General features: G+C 35.4%; 1 long non-coding RNA gene across 2 annotated transcripts in view; it reads right to left on the bottom strand.

Moving 5' to 3' along the window:
- Nucleotides 1–609: 609 nt before the first annotated feature.
- The window catches only part of LOC140612030 (uncharacterized), a 30,890-nt gene continuing 10,473 nt past the window's right edge, over nucleotides 610–21,026 (bottom strand). For both annotated transcript variants that reach the window (XR_012013357.1, XR_012013358.1), the window contains exons 4-6: nucleotides 12,004–12,079; nucleotides 9,677–9,802; nucleotides 610–738 (exon numbers count right to left, since the gene is read on the bottom strand). This is a non-coding gene — a long non-coding RNA (uncharacterized lncRNA). The remainder of the gene's footprint in view (nucleotides 739–9,676; nucleotides 9,803–12,003; nucleotides 12,080–21,026) is intronic.

Raw genomic sequence — 21,026 nt, 5'->3', positions numbered from 1 at the left:
TACAGAGAGACCACACTTCCTCTAGGCTGATCTCAGGTAACATCTGAGCCTGACAAGGATGCTGAGGTAGGTTCATTTGTATGAGTTATAAAATACAATTCCATGAAGGCAGAGGGCAGCAGATAGTGTGTGAGCTTTGCAAACAATGTCTACAGGACATCATAAAAGGTCAAAATTAAATATTGTGTTTCTCTTAGATTCTGTTAGGCAACTCAGGAATTAGTAGTTACTCTTCTTTGAGTAAGGTGAGAAATCAATTTTTCAAGAGAGGCCTCCCTAATTCCCGTTTAGAGTTATTTACATTTGTATATTCATCACTTAAATACCTTTCTAAGATAAGATCAGTACCCAATAAATGTTTTTAACAAATGAAAAAAGGAATTCACTGATATCAAATTTTTAATCATCCACTTTCAGTGAAAAACAGCATTATGTATATCAAATCAAATTTTATGTGGGAAATCAGGCGATCAGTGTTTCACTTTTAAAATAAATGTATATTGAAAAAATAGGTAAAAATAAATTTACAGAATAAATTATAACATTAAAGAAGTACATAAAAAGATCCTTGGGTTTGTTTGTTTTTAAGATTTTTTATTTATTTATTTTGAGGAAGAGAGCAGGAGTTGGGAGGGGCAGGGGATGGACAGAGGGAGAGGGAGGGAGAATCTGAAGCAGATTTCACACTCAGCAGAGAGCCTGACCTGGGGCTTGATCTCACGACCATGAGATTATGACCTGAGACGAAATCAAGAATTGGATGCTTAATTGACTGAGCAACCCACGCACCACAAAAAGATTCTCAATTGTAATGATAATATGAGACATATCCATAAATTTATAAAAGATATATTTGAGATATCTCTTACCTGTCTGATTAGCAAAAGTGAAAAATGATCCATGCACATGATTGGGAAGCTATGTAGAAGTAGGCCATTTTATACATTTTTGAAGTCATACAATCTTTTTAGGGTAGTAATTTGACAATACCAAAATTTCAGTTATGCTTTCCTTTAAATATACAGCAACTCAAAATAAAAATATACATGACTTAACTTGTCATTACTATCAATGAAGTACTTTCTATATCAGCCATAAAACTAAACACAGTACAATCTGTCAAAAAATTAGGAAGATGCTCATGTACTGATAAAGGAAATATCAAGGTTTTACATCAATATATAAATATCTTCTTAATTAAAAAAAATGGTTATTTATGTATGTGTACATGTGCATGCATGTGTATATGTTTAGTTTGGGATTCGCAAAAGATTTTGGGAACCATTACTTACAGCAGGATCTCATTTGGTTTTAAAATGATAATATGTATATTTGTTTGATAATTTAAAAAGTCAGGAAAGATATGAATCACATTATTAACAGTTAATTTACTTCAGGTAGAAAAGATTATTGGAGATTTTTACCTTGTCTATTATAAGATTCTGTATCATTGGAATGTTTTGGTAATAAGCATGAGTCACTTTCATAATAAGGAAAGTAAAACAATTATTTCTAAATTCATTAAAATGGTATATATATATTTATAATTATAATTTTCTATACATTTATACTTTCATAATTATACTTTCATAATTATAATTTTATAATTATGATTGTACTTATTATATCATTATATTTATGTTCATAGCTTTCATTCCATTCTGTGAGCTAATTCTCTTATGTCTATTTTAATAATTTTTGGCTCTGTCATTGAGTAGAAAATGCATTTGAATAACTTAAGCTCATAAAAAAATGGTGACTCACACAATCTAATTATGTCACGCTTGGCTAATATATATCCATATATTTGTAACATAATATGTGTGTATGTGTGAAAATACGTGAATCACATGCATATGATTTGATATATAACAGACAGGTGGCTTCCCATGGACACAAAAATATTCTAAAAATTGCTGCTGCATGCTTTTATGTTCTTTTTAAGCACTGCCTTGTCATGGCAAAATAAAAATTTACTACCACTCTGTCTAGAGTTCACCTAGCCTCTGAGCACAGAGTCAAGGGATCTATTGAAATAGTCATTCCTTTGGGTCAATTTCAATCTTTGCTTTCCTTTTAATGACTAAGACAATTTCATTGCCAGCACCGCTTCTAATTTACACAGAAGACCTCAAGAGCCAATCATCCCATCTGAAGGCAGAGATAAATGATCTATTGTGTTTTCTTGAAAAGTTCTAAGGCAGAAACTGACAGGCTGGCAGAGTTGTCGAGCCATTAGGTCATTTCCCAGAGAAAGTACTATATTCTTTTGCTTGTCTCCCTTTACCCTCCACAAAAATGATGATTCATACATAATTGAAGGAATCTCATCTCAACGCTATGGCTAGAATTTTGAAAATCTCAAACGGCTTGTATATTTTCAGTAGACTACTAATTCTTTCTTTTTTAAAATTCCAGGGTGTGAGGGGGGAATGAGAATTTTGGCTTCTCCATTCACGAGTGTTCTCGAAAAGAAAAACTCTCTATTTCTCATACCAGATGGAGGAGTAGCAGTGCTCTGAAGTTATTGGCAAAGAGGGAAGAAGAATATTGTAAATGATTCCAAAATAGAGAGATGCATGGAGGGAATCCCCAGAGAATTAGCCAGGCCCATGTTATAGAAGAAAGTGGAAATAGGATTATTTATAAATGTTTTATAAATTGTTTTTATTCCATTGATAAAAAGAAAGGCAGATAGTCAAGGACAAAAAGAAATGTGTAAAAGTCCGGTAAATCTTATGAGGAATTATACACACTGAACTGTGTCCTTTTAGCAGTTATGGAACACAGGCAAAAAGAACAATATATCTGAAAATCCCTGTGCTGAAACCGAATTCACTACTGCCTTACTCCTTACTAATGCAAAAAATATAGTGGATTTCTCTTCACCAAGAATACAATGGTTTATTGACAGCATCACAAGGAACGTGGCTTGCTATGTGCTCTGGGATGAAGACGTGTTTGCCTTACTTGATCTTCAAACTGACCTCTTTTTAAAAAATGATAATTTTTTAAATCACTGGCCGGTAAAGTATTTCCAAATAATTGTCTATACTGTATCATGACAGATAATAATAAACATTGCCACCAGTAAGTTAATGTAGCTAAAAGTAACCTGAGAAAATAATAAGCATTAGGACGGGAAAGAGGAAACTGCTAATATCAAAATCCTCATTTTGGAATGAGCTATCTGAAGTTCAAAAAAGCTAAGGAATGTGCCCGAGTTTATATAGCTAATAAATAATAGATCTGGAGCTTAAATCTATATCTGTTTGGTTCTAATGCCCACGTGTTTTAGAACTGTGTTGTTTTGCCTTTCCCATGGAACTGCTTGTTGTTTTTTTTTTCTTTCTGGAATTTTGCAAAAGTTCTTTCTATGCTGTAGGAGAGAAATTCCATTACCATTTAAGTCCTGTCATATTTTGGATATTTAAAAATTAGTTTCTCAAAAAAAAATAAATAAAAATAAAAATAAAAATTAGTTTCTCTAATGGACTTTAAAATATGGACTTTTTTTTATCTTCTACTTTGCACTAAAATGGATTTAAATCAACTTAATATATAAAAACAACTAAAATTAAAATGACAAGTTCTGTCCTAAGAGAATTTTACTCTTTTATTTCTTTATAAAGTTTATCCTAGGTAATAAGTTAGAATTTGTTTGCAGACTACTGCATCCAGTGGCTGCTGGACTCATGATGTATTCAATGAAGAATTTGTTAGGTAATCACCTGAAAATTCTGATCATAATTAAATGTTGCGGGAATAAGGAGATAGGTTCCCAGTCTATATAAGAAATGTTGAATTTTCTATCCCTAATTTACTCATATCCTTCATTCATTTTATGGAATCCTACTCTTACTCCCTTATACTAATTTCTTTGAGCTATCCTTTACACTTTATATTTCTCTTCTAATTTTTCTAATTTCTCTAATCATTATAAGCAAATTTTTTTTTCTAATTTATGAGCACAGCTATAACAGATGATTTAAAATCTCTCCCTGTAAATTAAAAAATCTTAAATTTTGACCTTAATTTCCATTGAAATTCAAATTTTGTATTGACCCCTAGGCATTGTGAATATTATGCTGTGAAACTTCTAGATTCTATTAGATTCCCCTGAAGAGGGTTGATTTTTGTAGTTTTTTTAGCAATCAATTAATGTGGTTGGAATCAAATTGCAAGCTCTATCTTGGACGGCAGCCAAATGTCAATTCAGTGCTTTTATGCTTGTCCCAGGTTGCTTGAAGTCTACCCCAAATGCATGGTTCAAGAGCCAGGCAGAAATGTGTGCATATTTCTATGCAGAATTTAAGGCCCCTTTTTGTTACTACATTTTTTTTCTGGGATTTTTCCCCCCTCATTTTCCAATAGTTGTGATTGCTTGAAACCAGAAAGATTGTGGAATTTTTTTTTTTTTTTATCAGAGAGTTAGCCACCCTATAGGGCATAACCTGGAAGCCCTCAGATGAAAAACTGCAAAATTAAGAAATTCTCCTTATGCCTTCTCTTTATCCGTGTTGATTTCCCTCCTGAATATCCTTGCTTTTTGCTACCATTCAGTGCCGTTGATATTTTTCTTTGGGTTTGGTTTTTTTGCTTACCTAGGGACAAATTTCTATATTTTAACCTTACTTTATTTGTATCAGTTCTAGGGAATATTAACATAATTCTTGGATTACATGTAACAGAAGTACAACTTAGTCTACCTTAAATAAAACGGAAGTAAATGTCTCCCAGTACTGAAATATTTGGGATTAACTTCCAGAATAGCTGGATTAAAATTCTCACACAGTATCACTAGGAATTTGTGGGTTTTTTACATCTGTTATATCTTGGCTCTGATTCTTCATCATAGGCTTCTTCTGAAGGGCTCCCTCCCCATATAGTTTGCAAAGCTCCTGACTTACACAATATTAAATTAAGGACTTCAGCAGAAAGACAAGGCCTGATACATACTGGTTCCAGGTTAAGTCTTGGAACCAGCTTCTGTGTCTTGGGCCAGTTGACCTATTCCTAAACTAATCCTGGTGACTGTGGATGACCAAAGGTAGGTCATGTGTTTACCCCTGGAACTGGCTTTCAGTTCAATCCCTTCTAGGCCACATAGCCTGAGACTAGAGGACAGTGGCTCCCTAAAGGAAAACATCAGATAGATAGTACTAAACAGAAGAGAGAATGGTAGGTAGGTAAAACAACAAAATCTCTCTACTGGCACAGACAGGAAAAGAAAAACACATCAAACTGAGAAAAGGGAAATAACCAGTAACAGGTGGTAACAAAAGTAGGATCTTGTTTATTGCCAGCTTTTTCCTTACACCTCTTTGGAGCCAAGTCTGAAGCCTCTTCTTGAGCACATTTCCACTCTTTGACTCTTTTCATTGGAATTCTGATCTCCCTTCCCCTTGCCAGTAGAAACAGGAATTTAGTTCAGTTTCATTTTACCAGTATAATCGAACTATTTTTTCCCTGTGCTGCAGCACACAGCTAGGGACATACACCCAACAAAACCCTTTCCTTTTCTAAAGATTCTGAAGAGCCACAATACCTTTGTTGTCAACAGTGACTATGAGATATTAGGAAAACACACCGAAGTCTCTATGCAAAAATAAAAATTAAAAAAATAAAAAAATAAAAAATCAGCAATACAAACATTTTGTAAACAGGGATAGTATAAAAAAGGACTAGTTCCAGGTGCCTGGTTGCTCAGTTGGTTGAGTGTCCAACCCTTGGTTTCCCGTGAGGTCATGATTTCAGGATAGGGTCCACCCCTCAGTGGGGATTCGGCTTGAGAGTCTCTCCCTCTGCCCGTCTGCCCACTTACTCTCTCTCCAAAATCAATCAATCAATTAATCAATCAATCAATATTTTAACAAAAGAATTAGTTATTTTGGTTTACAAGATGATTTTTGCTCTTCCTGTGATTCATACAGATATGTAAAGAAAATGAATAATTTTACTAGCTTGGGGTAAAAATAAACTCACTTTTATTTTAATGTGCACATTTTAATGGCTCTCAGTCCCCAACTAGTCACCAGGGAGTCCATTGTTTCACTCAGGTTGATCTTTCCTCAGTATCATGCATTTAGAAGGTATCTTTGCAATATTCGTGAACTCCATCCAATGAATTCAATTCTAATACTATTATTACTTCTTCTCTATTAATCATTTCTACAAGGAGAGATCCTTTAATTATTTTTGTTTTTTGAAAGTGTTTTTTTTTTTTTCTTTCATTTGGAGAGAGCTACTTCATATCCCTAGGGTGAACTCCAGAAGACTGTTCCAACCCTCTGCCTTCTCATCTCCTTTTTACTTTTGTCATCATCTGTTACATAGGGGAACCCATTGTAGCAAGCTGAGGCTGGTTCTTATTTGTCTACTACTGTAAGAAGCCATCTGTTAAACAGAACATTCCCTCTAGATTTTTATTACAAAAACGAGGTATTTTTTTTTTCCACTGTCAGATGCTTCCTCTGTAAATAGAGGCAAAACCACAAAGCAAGAATTGGGAACTGGAATCTATTGTCTCATTCATATGCCTTCTGATAGACATAATTTTTGTTTTTGTTCTTCCTATAAACACCATCACGCCGTAAGAACTATCGGTGCCATACTCCACTGTATCAATTTGCCTTTACCATTTCCTCATAACATTGAGCAAAAAAAGGCTTATATTGTGATTGGACCAGACATATGAGGCCAGAGTATAAACTCATTTGCAATAGATGGGCTACTTTAACCATTCAGGAGAAGAAATAAACTATAGCAGATGTTTGTTTTTCCACTTACCCATGTATCATCATATGAGAATTAGCAGGATATGCCAATGGCATATATCACATATACGTATGTATGTGTGTGTGTTTCCACTCATTTGTACATGCATATAGATTGATAAATGTTATGTAATATATATATTTTATATATTTTATATATGTTTATTTTATATATGTTCATATATGTTTATATATGTTCCCATTACCCTGTACTTAGTAACAACATTTACAAAGTCTTATAGCAGTGATTTATTCATCCACCCTGGGAGTAGTGTTAATTGCTCTATTATACTAATGGTTTATATATAACCTAGCCATCAAATGAGCTTCATTTAAAGTTGGCAATGCTAGTTTACACCTGCAAAAAGGTGAGTATTTTTATCCTAGCTTGGGAGTAGAGGAGACTGTTTCTCATCACTTGGCATATGTCTAAAGAATAATATTTTTGTTTGCCTTGATTATTATGCAAAGCCACAAGGCAGACTTTGTATTAAAAGAAATTTGCTAAAGAACTTTAGGGAAAAATCATGGCTCTTGCAAAGTAACCACATGTTGGACAGGTGTTTACTTAAAACATTTGTTTGAATGCATATGAGACAGAGTGAATAGGATTACAGATTTATCCTGCTTGTAAATTCATCACTGCATTATTTAGATAGTATTTGCCAACCTGAAAAATATAATAATTTTCACCTTTATCAAGCTATTTTATTTTGTTTTGTTTTATTATCTATCAATCCATCATTTATCTATTTTATGAATAAGGCAATTTATTAACCCATCATCATTTGTTCCAATGCTTCTTATTGGCATTTGCCACCTGTCCAGTTATTCTTTCCAGATCTTTGTCCCTCAGATGTCATTTTGCCTCTCTCATCTTGGTCCTTTTATGCCATTTTCAGCCCCTCTGGGGCTTGGAGGCCATTGTGGGCCATGCTCTTGGAGCCTCTGCTGAAATGGCTAGGCCTCACCCCACTTCTCTGACATCCTCCATAGATCTTGGTCATGGAGCCCACCCCAGCACCACGTCAGAAGTACAGGTGCCATGCTATGGAAGCAGCTCCTGTGTGGAACTAGTTCTCATTGTGGGATCAAGCTCTTTATGCTTGGCCAGCTTGACAGTGTCCACTCATTTAGGGACTTCCAGCTTCCCAGGCTTTTGGAGGAAGGCTGTCAGAGCTCTGATGAACTCCTGCAGGTTTACATCTTTTACAGTAACTCCAGGCATCATGTGGCCTCTGTGCTGCCAGCCAAGCGAAAGGCCAAGCTGTTTTATTAATGGAAACTATATTTTTTTTCTTTGTGTAACATGTATAGACAGCATTTGGCTATTTATAAATAATCTCATTCTCATGCTTAGTTTATTTGAATACCATAGATTGAATGATTTGGAGATATGTGGGGTAATCTAATTCTAGCACCCAAAGTGTAACAGATAAAGTATTATCTAGTAACAATCTCTGCTGTTCTAAGATGAAGCAGTATTAATGTGGAAGGCTTTCAACCAATCAATGATTTTCAATGTGATTTTTTATTTTTATTTTTTATTATTTCTCAGGACGTCTGGGTGGCTCAGTGGTTGAGTCTTTGCCTTCGGCTCTGGTTGTGATCCCAGGACCCCAGGATCGAGTCCCGCGTCGGGCTCCCTTCAGGGAGCCTGCTTCTCCCTCTGCCTGTGTCTCTGCCACTCTCTCTGTCTCTTTTTTTTTTTTTTTTTAAAGAAGAGTTAATGTGTATTCTTCTTTTTTTTTTAATTTTTTTATTTATTTATGATAGTCACACAGAGAGAGAGAGAGGCAGAGACACAGGCAGAGGGAGAAGTAGGCTCCATGCGCCGGGAGCCCGACGTGGGATTCATCCCGGGTCTCCAGGATCACGCCCTGGGCCAAAGGCAGGCGCCAAACCGCTGCGCCACCCAGGGATCCCTCTCTCTGTCTCTTATGAATAAATAAATCAAATACTTTTTTAAAAAGTTTTATTTCTCACCCCAACACCAAGGTCATCTTAAAGCTCCCCATCAAAATATAAGCTCCATGAGGGCAGGGGCCTTGCCCAGCATAATCATGTCTATATAAAAAGTCTTTAGGATGCTACCTGGTTCAATCCATATCTGTTTAATGAGTGAGTGAGTGAGTGAGTGAGTGAAAAAGAAAATCTAAATATTTATCTAGAATTTCAAAGAGTATTTGTATGAATGAATATGTGTATGCACATGTGTGTTGAAAGAGAGATAAAGAGAAACTGAGTATTCACTGAGATCCATTTTTTTAACATTTAAAGCTATTCTTTACTCAAAGGTTCTCTGAAATCTTTGCGTTGAGAATTATTGCGTTGATAATATTGAGATGATAAATTGTGATAGAGTTTCTTTGTTGAATAGTTGCATCTTCCCAGAGTTTGCATCAACACAGTGTTTATTGAACATCTGCTGTGTGCCCACAGGGACTCTGAGAGGGACTAAGGATATAAGGTGGAAAAGCTTGTATGTTTATCTCATTATTTTCATGGTATGATAAATAAATGTTGTCTTAAAACTAACTGCTTCAGCAAGTAGTAATATTTTTAGGCATTTCCTAAGGAGTTAAAAAGAAAAAAAAAGCCACTAGAGTGAAAGCACTGCTATTAGATTTAGTTAGTTCTTTTCCATTACAATAGTATAGTTTTCTTTTTTGGGTCTCTAACAATTAACAAGATAATAGGTGAGACAGAAGAATGTTGACGTCTTGATCTCATCCCCACTCTTTGTCTTATTAATGCTTTTGTCAGTCATTCAGTATGACTGTTGAGGTAAATCTAGATACAGAAAAAAAAAAAAAAATGCCTCCTTTCTGTGTATAATCCCAATCAATGCAATGAATAAAAATGAGCCTACTTAGGGAATAAAGCCAAGACATACTTACCTCTTATTGTGAAGATGACTGCAAGATAGTAGAAGTTGCTAAAAGCCAACATAGATTTGTTTCTTCAATCAAGTTGCCTACATAAGTAATGACTCAAACTCAGAAGAGCTTCTGTGCTACGCTGGTCTGAATGGAGAAATAGATGCGCAGATCATGAATTAATGCCTGGAAACAGACCATGAACTTTTGCCAGCAACAGCTAATTTGCAACAATGGGGGTTTGGTGAAAATGACAGTTTCAGTCGGCATGGGGAGGCAGGCAGAGCCATTTGAGAGGATGGAGAGCATTGTGTCTGCCAATTGATGTTGCCAGGGGATTGTCAACCCACTGAGTACCAGGACTCATCAGCATATTTAATGTTATGAGCATAGACATTGTCTTTAAAAACATGAGCCATGAGAGGGCAATGTGGGCTGCAGACTGCAGAGGATGGAATTTCAGGCAGGTGGATGGCACAGATACTTATTAAAGTTATGGCAAGTGGGAAATAGAAATACAAAGGAGCCAGACACAAGGAGAAAGAGGTGAAAGGCCCAAAGTAAAAACTAGAAGTAACAAATGTTCCGTGCAAAAAAAAGGGGAAAAGACAAATAATATTAGAAAATACAGAAGAGCACAGAGGGAGTGAAAGTTATTCTGTTGCCATCACTACAAATAGTGCTGTTACAACTATTTGTTGTAAGATTCTTTTAGCATTTTTAAATTCTAAAATCAAGATTAAAATCAAGATCTAAAATCAAGATTAAAATCAAGAATTTTAAATAACTTTAAAAAGAGGCATTAAGAGTTAGTTTGGACAGATGTATTATAATGAAGATAATATTAACTTTCTTTCCCCCACATGTCTTGCATTATGAGCTAATCTGTAAATTAGAATAATAACATTCTTGGAACTACCAAGAATGTTATGGAAACCCTCTATCTCACCTACATAACAGCAAACTGATATTTTGAGAATAGTTGCCCATGTGTGTATATTGATAGAAATTAATGAGCCTATGAACTAGTCATAATTACATTACATTAAATTCCTGTGCTTCAAAATACTTGTGAACAGGTGTTCTATGTCACAAGAAAGTCTTTAAGTTGTTCAGTAAATAATCTTACAAACTTTTACATGTCATACATTCTTTCAGTATTGAAAATACAAGAAATAAATGTAATCAGGTATAGTGGAAAACAATCTTAAAGTAATAACTGATAAGTTTTCATACTTTGGGTTCCTGGAATTCCTTTACTTAGGTTGATCTTATCTCTCAGCCTAAGCATTGGAAGTCATGACTTTTCCAAGAAAAACTACTTGTGGAACCTAATGACTCCCACCTGTTCTACAAACCTTTCATTCTCAAACCCAAAATAGGTAAAGATACTCTCTCTAAGGAGAGATGAAGAGAGGTTAGAAAAAAAAAAAAAAGTAAAAGAAATAGCCTCTGGGGGGGCTTTGTAGAAATAGAACAAGTTTCAGTAGTGTAGTAGGATACCTGACTGGGATGATGAAAGCATATGGGAATAGATGATCTTTCTACATTCTTTGCATCCCAGAATATCATGGGGGGGGGGGGAAAACCCCACAAATTTTGCAATATCTCCAACAAATTTTCAGGCATTAATTAAGAAGAAGAAGATTAAAAAAATAAGAGGAAGAAACTATTGGGAGGTTTGAGGATATGATGAGGGTGAACTAAAACAGCAGCAAATACAAATACAAAATTGAACAAGTGTCCTTTACATCTTCAAAACTATAGACTCCGCGGACTCCAGCAAGTCAGAGCATGGCCTCAGACCTAACTGACCCTGCACTGAAACGAATTGCATAATGGTAGAGTTAGGGTTTTTTTTTTTTTTTTTTTTTTTTTTTTTGGTCATCAAGTAGAATAGGGCTTGAAAATTTTTAAAAATCCAGTTGCAAAGTAGAAAAAAATAACTTCAATTGCACCCTTGGCTATTCAAACTCAACAAACCTGTATACTGACTTCTAGGATAGTTAAGAGCTGATACTTACAGTCTCAATTAACCTCACAAAAACCATATTGTAGGTATTAGTGGTCCCTGCTTTTCAGTCATTCATAATTAAAAATGTATTAGGGCATCAGGTGCCTAAATCTGCACGAGGTTCTAGATACTCCCTCTAATAATAGGCTCTTAAAAATAAATAATAATAATAATAATAATAATAGTAATAGGCTCTTGTGCCTTACCTCGTAACAATAATCATTTTAATGGCAACAGAGTTCTAGATGGTGGAACCTGACAACTACTTACATTTCAGCAGCCTTGGATACCTCACACTCATGCAGGTACAATCTTGGAAATGTGAAGAAGTTACCTTATTTTATGGAGTGACCTTTGACCAAGGGAGCTTGGGAGCTGGTGGGTAAAAGTTCCAAATGCAGCAAACATTTCTGAAAAACATAACGTTGCTTTTTAGAATCTCTTGGCATTTACTGAACCTCAGTTGTCCACATCAGTGACCAACTCTACAAAGAACTTCCTTCTTTATGTCATTTTCCCCAGTTCCTTAGTGTGCTCCTTCCCAAATAAAATATCCAGACTCAAGTGTGGTATATGAAGATGTTTGTATATGTGTTGGAGGGAGAGAGCTATGGCACTAGTTTAACAAAACAGATATAACTCATGGTCTCAGGAAGCTAATGGTTTGTGAAAAAAGATTTTAAAACTAGATGTTAGAGAAGATCAGATGCTTTTTTTGAGGCTAAATAACTATTGAGAGGTGCAACCAGAACTGGAACCAGGACTGCACATTCTCAAAATATGTTCTTTCCAATTTAAAATGGAAACAAATAATCAATGATGCTATTGTCTATGTTGTAGTGTTTTTTTTTTTTTAAGTTTTTTAAAAACTTATTTGTGAGAGTGCACAAGCAGGGGGAAGGAGCTGGGGGGAAGGAAAAGGAGGAGGGGTAAGAATCTCAAGCTGACTCCATGCTGAGCCCAGAGTTCCTCGCAGAACCCTAAGATCATGACCTAAGTGGAAACCAAGAGTTGGAAGCCTAAACCGACCAAGCCATTCAAGTGCCTCTGTTGCAGTGTTGTTAAAAATTTCCTCATTGAATATATTTTCTTCAAAATAGGAAGTGGAACAGATGGGATATAATATCAAATGATTTAGTTTGAGAATTTGGTAGCAGGTTTGAAGAAAGGAAGTTTGGGTCAAGAGCTACAGTAAGAGAGTCTGGGAAAATGAGAACAAAAATAAATTCTGCTCAATTTGCAGAGGAGATGAAGTCACTGAGAAAGACATTAAAGAATTCACATAAACAATTTGGACTTTTAAATACAAATAATTCTTTCCATCTGAATATTAAAAATAAAGACACAAGATAAAAATGTACTCGAAACTACAAAGATGGGGTGCCCAGGTGGCTTGGCGGTTGAGCGTCTGGGCATGATCCCAGGGTCCCAGGATTGAGTCCCACATTGGGCTCCCTGCATGGAGCCTGCTTCTGCCTCTGCCTGTGTCTCTGCCTCTCTCTGTGTGTGTCTTTCATGAATAAATAAATAAAATCTTTTAAAAAATATTAAATAAAAAGAAACTACAAAATTAGTCTGAAGATCTCTACTAAAATTTCAGTAGTACAGCTTATATTGTATTGCTTCTGTCAACTATAGACAACTTACTAGGGATTCTAAAGAAAGAATATTTTTCAAAATTACTGTATGTGATCTTTAGTTCTACATATTTGAATGCCAATGTCATTAACATCACATGACGCTATCCTAAGATGTAGGCATTATTCATGATGTCATTTTCTTCCAAAGATTCATTTTTTTATCATTATTGAAGTTGAGTTGACATACAAGATTACTTCAGTTTCAGGTATACAACATAGAGATCTGAAAATTCCATACATCACTTAATGCTCACCTGGCAAATCCAGTCACCGTGCAGTGTTATTACGTTATTACCAACTCTATGCCCTGTGCTGTACTTTTCATCCTTGTAACATTTATTTTATAACTGGAAATCATGTACCTCTTCATCCTCTTCACCTACTTTCCTGTCCCTTAACCCCTTCCCCTCTGTCAACTACCATTTTGTTCTTTGTATTTATGAATCTGTTTCTGTTTTGTTTGTTCATTTGTTTGCTTTTTAGATTCCACTTATAAGTTAATGGTTAATTTTCCTTATGTAACCGACTTATCTCGTTCAGCATAGAACACTCTCAGTCCATGTTGTTGCACATGGTGAGATCTCATTATTTTTATGTCACTGAGTAATACCCCATTATGTATCTACCCTATATCTTCTTTATCCACTCATCTATCAACGGACACTTAGGTTGCTCCCATCTCTTGGCTATTGTAAACTATGCTGCAATAAACATAGGGGTGCATATATCTTTTCGAATTAATGTTTTTGTTTTCTTTGCATAAATACTCAATAGTGGAATGCTTACTCATATGATATTCCTATTTTTAATTTTTTGAAGAAAGTTCATGCTGTTTTCCAGAGTGATTGAACCAATTTACATTCCCACCAACGGCGCGCACAAGGATTCCCTTTTCTCCATATCCTTGCCAAGGCTTATTTCTTGCCTTTTTTGATACAGGCCATTCTGACAGGTGTGGAGTGGTATCTCATTGCGTTTTTCTTTTTTAAGATTTTTATTTATTTATTCATGAGAGACATATAGAGAGAACGAGGCAGAGACACAGGCAGAGAGAAGCAGGCTCCATGCAGGGAGCCCGATGTGGGACTCGATCCCGGGTCTCCAGGATCACACCCTGGGCTGAAGGCGGCGCTAAACCACCGGGCCACTCAGGCTGCCCTCTCATTGCGGTTTTGATCTGCATTTCCCTGGTGATTAGTGATGTTGAGCATCTTTCTGTGTGCCTGTTGGCCATCTGATTGTTTTCTTTGGAAAACTATCTTTTCAATCCTCCACTCATATTTGTATTGGATATTTATTGTTGTTCTGGTGTTGAATTGTGTAACTTCTTTATATATTTTGGATATTAGTAACTTATTGTATATGTGACTTGCAAATATCATCTCCCACTCAATAGGTTGTCTTTTTTCTTTAAAGATTTTATTTATTTATTCCTAAGAGATACAGAGGAGAGGCAGAGACATAGGCAGAGGGAGAAGCAGGCTGCTTGTGGTGAGCCTGATGAGGGACTTGTTACCAGGACCTTGGAATCATGACCTGAGCCAAAGGTCTCATTTGGTGTGCAAAGCTTTTTATTTTGGTGTAGTCTCAATAGTTTATTTTTGCTTTTGATTTGTTTTTCTGAGGAGACATACCCATAAATACATTGCTAAAGCCAATGTCTAAGAGATTACTGTCTATGCATTCCTTTAGGATATTATGGTTTCAGGTCTCACATATAGGTCTTTAATCCATCTTGAGCTTATTTTTGTATATGGTGTAAGAAAGTGGTCCAGGTTCACTTTTTTTATTTTTTTAAGATTTTATTTTATTTATTTATTTATTTATTTATTTATTTATTTATTTAAGAGAGAGGGAGAGAGGAAGAGAGAATCTAAAGCAGAGTACAGGTTGAGCGTGGAGCCCAATTTGAGGCTCAATCTCATGACCCTGAGATCATGCCCTGAGCTAAAGAGTCAATGCTTAACCTACTGAGCCATCCAGGCATCCCCAGTTTCATTCTTTTCCATGTAGCTGTCCAGTTTTTGTAACACCATTTATTGAAAATATTGTCATTTCCCTATTGTATATTCTTGCCCCCTTCATCATAGATTAGTTGACCACATAAGCATGGATTGATTGATTGATGGGTTTATTTAGGGACTCTCCATTCTGTTCTATTGATCAATGTGTCTATACTTGTGCTAGTTCCATACTGTTTTAACCACTAGACCTTTGCATTTGCATTATACCTTGAAATCTAGTATTGTGATACTTCTAGCTTTGTTCTTTTTTTCTCAAAATTGCTTTAGCTATTCAGGGTCATTTGGGTTCCATACACATTGTAGTATTCTTTATTTTAGTTCTGTGAAAAATGCTATTGGTATTTTGATAGGGATTGCATTGAATCTGTAGACTACTTTGGATAGTATGGACATTTTAACAACATTAATTCTTTTAATCTATAAGCATGGAATATCTTTCCATTCATTCGTGTCTTCAGTTTCTTTCATCAATGTTCTATAGTTTTCAGAACATAGGTTTCTTACATCTTTAGTTAAATTTATTCCTATATAGTTTATTCTTTTTGGTGCAATTATAAATGGGAGGGCTTTTTTCTTAATTTCTGTTTCTGTTACTTCATTGTTAGATACATCAAGGTTCAACAGATTTCTGTATATTAATTTTGTATCCTACAACTTTACTAAGTTCATTTATTGTAATATCTGTAATGTAGTAATTTTTTTGGTGGAATCTCTAGGGTTTTCTATATATAATGTCATGTCATCTGCAAATTTTGAAAGTTTTACTTCTTTCTTACCAATGTGAATGCCTTTTTTTCCCTTGCCTGATTGCTGTGCCAGAACTTCCGGTACTATGTTGAATAAAAGTGGTGAGAGAAGACACCCTTGTCTTGTTCCTGATCTTAGAGAAAAACGTTCAATTTTTTATCATTAAGTATGATGTTAGCTTTAGATTTGTCACATATGGCTTTTATTATGTCGAAATACATTCCCTCTAAACCCACTTTGTTGAGAGTTTTTATCATGAACAAATGTATTCTCTCAAATGGTTTTACTGCATCTTTTGAGATGATCATGTGGTTTTTATACTTCCTCTTGTAAATGTGTTTACATTGATTTGTGAATAATAAACTGCCTTGCATACCTGGAATAAATCCTACTTGATTGTGGCCAATGATCCTTCTAATGTATTGTTAAATGTGGTTCGCGAATAATTTGCTGAGGATTTTTGAATCTATGTTAATCAAGGATGTTGGTTTGTAGTTTTCTTTTTTGTAGTATCTTTTTCTGGTTTTATCAGAGTGATGTATGCCTTATATAATGAGTCAGAAGTTTTCCTACTTTCATCTTCTATTTTTCTGAAATAGTTTGAGAATAATGGGTATTAACTCTTTCAATGTTTTGTAGAATTCACTTGTGAATTTATCTGGTCCTTGACTTTTGTTTGTTGGGAGATTTTTGATTACTAATTCGATTTTATTACTAGAATTTGGTCTGTCCACATTTTTTATTTATGTCCAATTCAGTGTTGGAGGAATTTTTTTCCTAAGTTGTTCAATTTGTTATAATTTTTCATAGTAGTCTTTTATAATCCTTTGTATTTCTGTGGTGTCAGCTATTATTTTTCCTCTTTCATTTCTAATTTCATTTACTTGAAACCTCTTTCTTTCTCTTTTTTATGAGTCATGCTAAATGTTTATTGATTTTATTTATCTCTTCAAAGAATCAGCTTTCATTAGTGTTATACATGGATTTTTTTCTCTTTTTTGGCGTATCTATTATAGGTTTTTGAGTTATGATCTGAGGTTCACATATAATAAATATTCTCTGTGCATACCAGTTTGTTAAATTGATGGCCATTTAAGTTCAAGCATGTTCTAAAAGCACTAAATTTGTACTCCTCCCTCCACATTTTATGTATAGGATATATTTTACATCTTTTCATTTTGTGTGCCCTTTGACTAACTTTTATAGATATAATTGATTTTAACCTCCAAATTGGCTTTATAAGTGATTAATCTACTATCTTTTTTATATGTTTGCTTTTACTTACAATTTTTTTTTTCCTTTTTGCTTCTAATTATGGCCTTTTATCTCCTCTTGAATTTCCTTTAGCACTTCTTTTAAGGGTAGTTTTTTGGTGGTGAACTCCTCTAATATTCTTTTCATCTGGGAAAGTCTTTACCACTCCTTCAATTCTAAATGCTAACCTTGCCAGGTCGAGTGTTCTTGGTTGCCGGTTTTTTCCTTTTCAGACTTTGAATTTCTCATAATTTCTCATACCTTTGTTTCCTGACCCACAAAGTTTTTGCTGAAAAATCAGCTGATAGCCTTGTGGGGTTTCCCTTGAACGTAACTGCTATTAAATTTCTCTTTAATTTTTGCTATTTCAAATTTTTTTTTTTTTTTTTGCTATTTCAATTATTATGTGTCTTGGTGTAGATCTCCTTGAGTTCATTTTGCTCACCACTCTGTGCTTACTGGACTTGGATGTCTGTTCTCTTCTCCAGATTAAACAATTTTTTAGCTATTGTTTCTTCAAATAAGTTCTTTTGTCCCCTTCTTTCTCTCTTCTCCTTCTGTGATCTCTATAATGCAAATGATATTATGCTTAGTGCTGTCACAGAGGTCCCTTAATTTCTTCTTATTTATTATTCTCGGGTTTTTTTCTTTTTTTCTCTTTAGCTTGGTTGCTTTCTATTACCTTGCCTTTCAGATTACTGATCCATTCTTCTGTATCTTCTAATCCGCTATTAATTTCCTCTAATGTATTTTCCATTTAAGTTATTATATTCTTCAGCTCTGACTAGGTCTTTTTTACACTTTCTATCTCTTCAATGAAGTCTAACTGAATTAATTTTTTTTCTGAAGTTGGCGAGAATCTTTATGACTATTACTTTAAACTCTATCAGGCATATTGCTTATCTCTATTGTGTTTAGTTCATTTTCTGTGATTTTGTCTTGTTTTTTTATTTGGGACATACTTTACTGTCCCCTAATTTTTTTCTAACACTATGTTTGTTAGATCTCCTGGTCTTGAAAGTAGTGGCCTTGTGTAGAAGATGTTCAGTAGTGCCCTGAACTCTCCTGATTACCTGAACCAGATGCTCCAAGGGTATCCTCTGTATGGGCTCTGTAAACCTTCCTGTATAGCTGAGCTACCATTTCTGTAGGCATACTGCTGGGTGAGGATACTCTCAGCCCAGTTGGTTGCTATGACTTGTTTAACATGATGTGAGTACACTGAACATGGGTTGCTCCCTGGGCCCTTGGGAAGCCTGACTGAAGTTGCAATGGGTATATCTGCCTTGCCCTCAACCTTGCTATCTGCAATAAGCTGCTGCAACAGCTGTGAGCACACTTAAGGGCAGGGCTTGCTTTCTGTGCAGCCAGCTACTAAGCATACTTACAGGGACTGTAAGCATGTATAGACATGTTTATGTGTGAAGTTATAGGTTCTCTCTCCAGGGCAGGGGTCACTTTGCAAGGGTTCCTGCTGAGGCAGCTAGGTTGTGTGAAGCTGGGCCATGCGACAATGCTGAGCTGGAGCACATGGTGCTAGCAAGATAGATGAAGAGTGTTAGAACTGATTCCTGCAAATTTCCAGCCATCTAGTCTGGAGGACAGCAGGAAAATGGCACCCATGAACCCTCCTTTTCCTAGAGAAATCTACAGATTCTTGCCCCACCAACACACAAACTAAAATTAATAAATCTTCTTTATGTGTACCCTAGGCTCTCTTCAAACTTCTGCTTCTGTGGTATGTATAGGCTAAGTTACTTAGTGTTCTAGTTTTTTAAGAGTGGAGACTTTGTTTCCTATAGCACTCTGGCTCTCCTAGAATTAAGCCTCATTGATTTTTAAAGCCGAGTGTTACAGAGACTAATCTTCCCATTGCAGATCCGCAAGGCTGAGGATGCACAATGTGTGGGGTTATGATCCTCTTAGTCCTCCACACTTGTGATGTCCTTCATGTCTGTGGTTAGTTATGCCAGCAGTTTTGGATCCCTGCTGCACCTCCACCCTTCTACCCCTCCTACCCTTTTCAATATGGCATTCTCTGTACAAGTAGCTGTGGAAGATCTGTTCTTCCTGTCTTCAAGTTGTTTTCAGAGTTAGTTGCAATGCATAGTTGTTGACTCTGTGTGTCTATGGAACAAGGTGAGCTCAAGATTCTACTTCACCATTTTCCTTGCCCTTAGGTTCATTTCAAACAGCATCATCATATGTACAGAGAAATATGCAAGCGTCAGTAATATTTTGTTGCAAGGAATTTGAAAGTTTGTACACGAAGTGTTAGAATCTTGAGATCAAAATTAAATGTCTGGTGGATATCATGAAGTAGTAGCTGGATGAATTCAAGTGCCCCTACCTGATTTCAACCAGAGCAGCCTTCCTTTAATATGTTGCATTGGAACATAGAAACTCATTTTAGTAAAATAATTAAGAAATAGAAAATGAAGTGATTGAAGTGATGATACTAACTGAAAGAAACATATCATTTAAATTTAAGATAATTGAGACAAAATTATAAATCTAGATGTGCCAAAAATTTTAAGTCTGGCTTGATTTGCAAACTAACTAGACTTAAAGAAACTATGTGATGGGTACTGAAAGAATATACACAACTGAATAACAAACATGACATTCCAGAAATATATGGTTGAGGATTCTATAAACAAGATAAGTTAAAATTAGGGATGTTTCATGGTTTTAATCACTGGGATTTTTAAAAAATTCCATTCACACTTATTGAGCAGCTTCTTTGCATCAAGAACTTTCTGACAAATAGGGCTACACTCATGAACAAAATATCTTCTTGGAACATTCTAGTGAAGAGAGGGGCACAACACTAAGAAAGACAGTAAGTAATTTCTATGTTAGGTTGTATATTAGTTTCTTATGGCCACTGTAATAATTTACCACAAATTTGGTGGCTTGAAACATTATTCTCTTATAGTTCTGGAGAACAGATGTCTGAAGGGATAAAGTCAAGGTGTCAGCAGAACTTTAACGGAGAACTTGTTTCTTTGCCTTTTCTGGCTTTTGGGGATGACCTACATTCTTTAATTCATGACCCCTTTCTCATATCACTCCAATCTCTGCTGTCATCACATCTTCTCTTCTGTATTGAAATATCCCTCTGTCTCCTTATAAGTATGCTTGTAATTGCATTTAGGGCTGGATCCACATGAATAATCCAGGATAATATCCCCATCCCAAGATCCTCAATTTAATTATATCTGTGAAGTTCTTCTGTTACATAAGGTATTCTCAGGTTCTAGGGAATAGGACATTGGTATATTTAGGGAGTAGTCACCACAAGTGATGTAAAAGAAAAAAATATCATGCAGGATAGAAGAGACTGAGAGTATCCTTGAAGTGCTATTTTAAAATAGTGTCTTCAGGGTAAGCTTCATTGTGTAAGGAACACTTGACCAAAAACTTAAGGTAGGTAGGAAGTTGGTTATGTTAATATGCAAAGCAGAGCACAAGAAGCAGAAGTAATAGCCATTTAAAGAGTGTAAGGAGGTGTGTCCATGTGTCCATAGTTGAATCAAAAAAACAGAAGGGGAAGGTAGGTCAGAGAGTAAATGGAAATATCATGTGGGATTTTTAAGGAAGTTACAAATTATTCTGAATGAAATGAACTATTTCAGGTTTGAGTGTTGAGAAGTGGCGTGATTTAATGCACAACTGGACCACTCTGGCTA

This window comes from Canis lupus, chromosome 20, assembly GCF_048164855.1.
Source record: "Canis lupus baileyi chromosome 20, mCanLup2.hap1, whole genome shotgun sequence".
Taxonomy (NCBI): Eukaryota; Metazoa; Chordata; class Mammalia; order Carnivora; family Canidae; genus Canis; species Canis lupus.
This window is presented reverse-complemented; position numbering and strand designations above follow the sequence as displayed.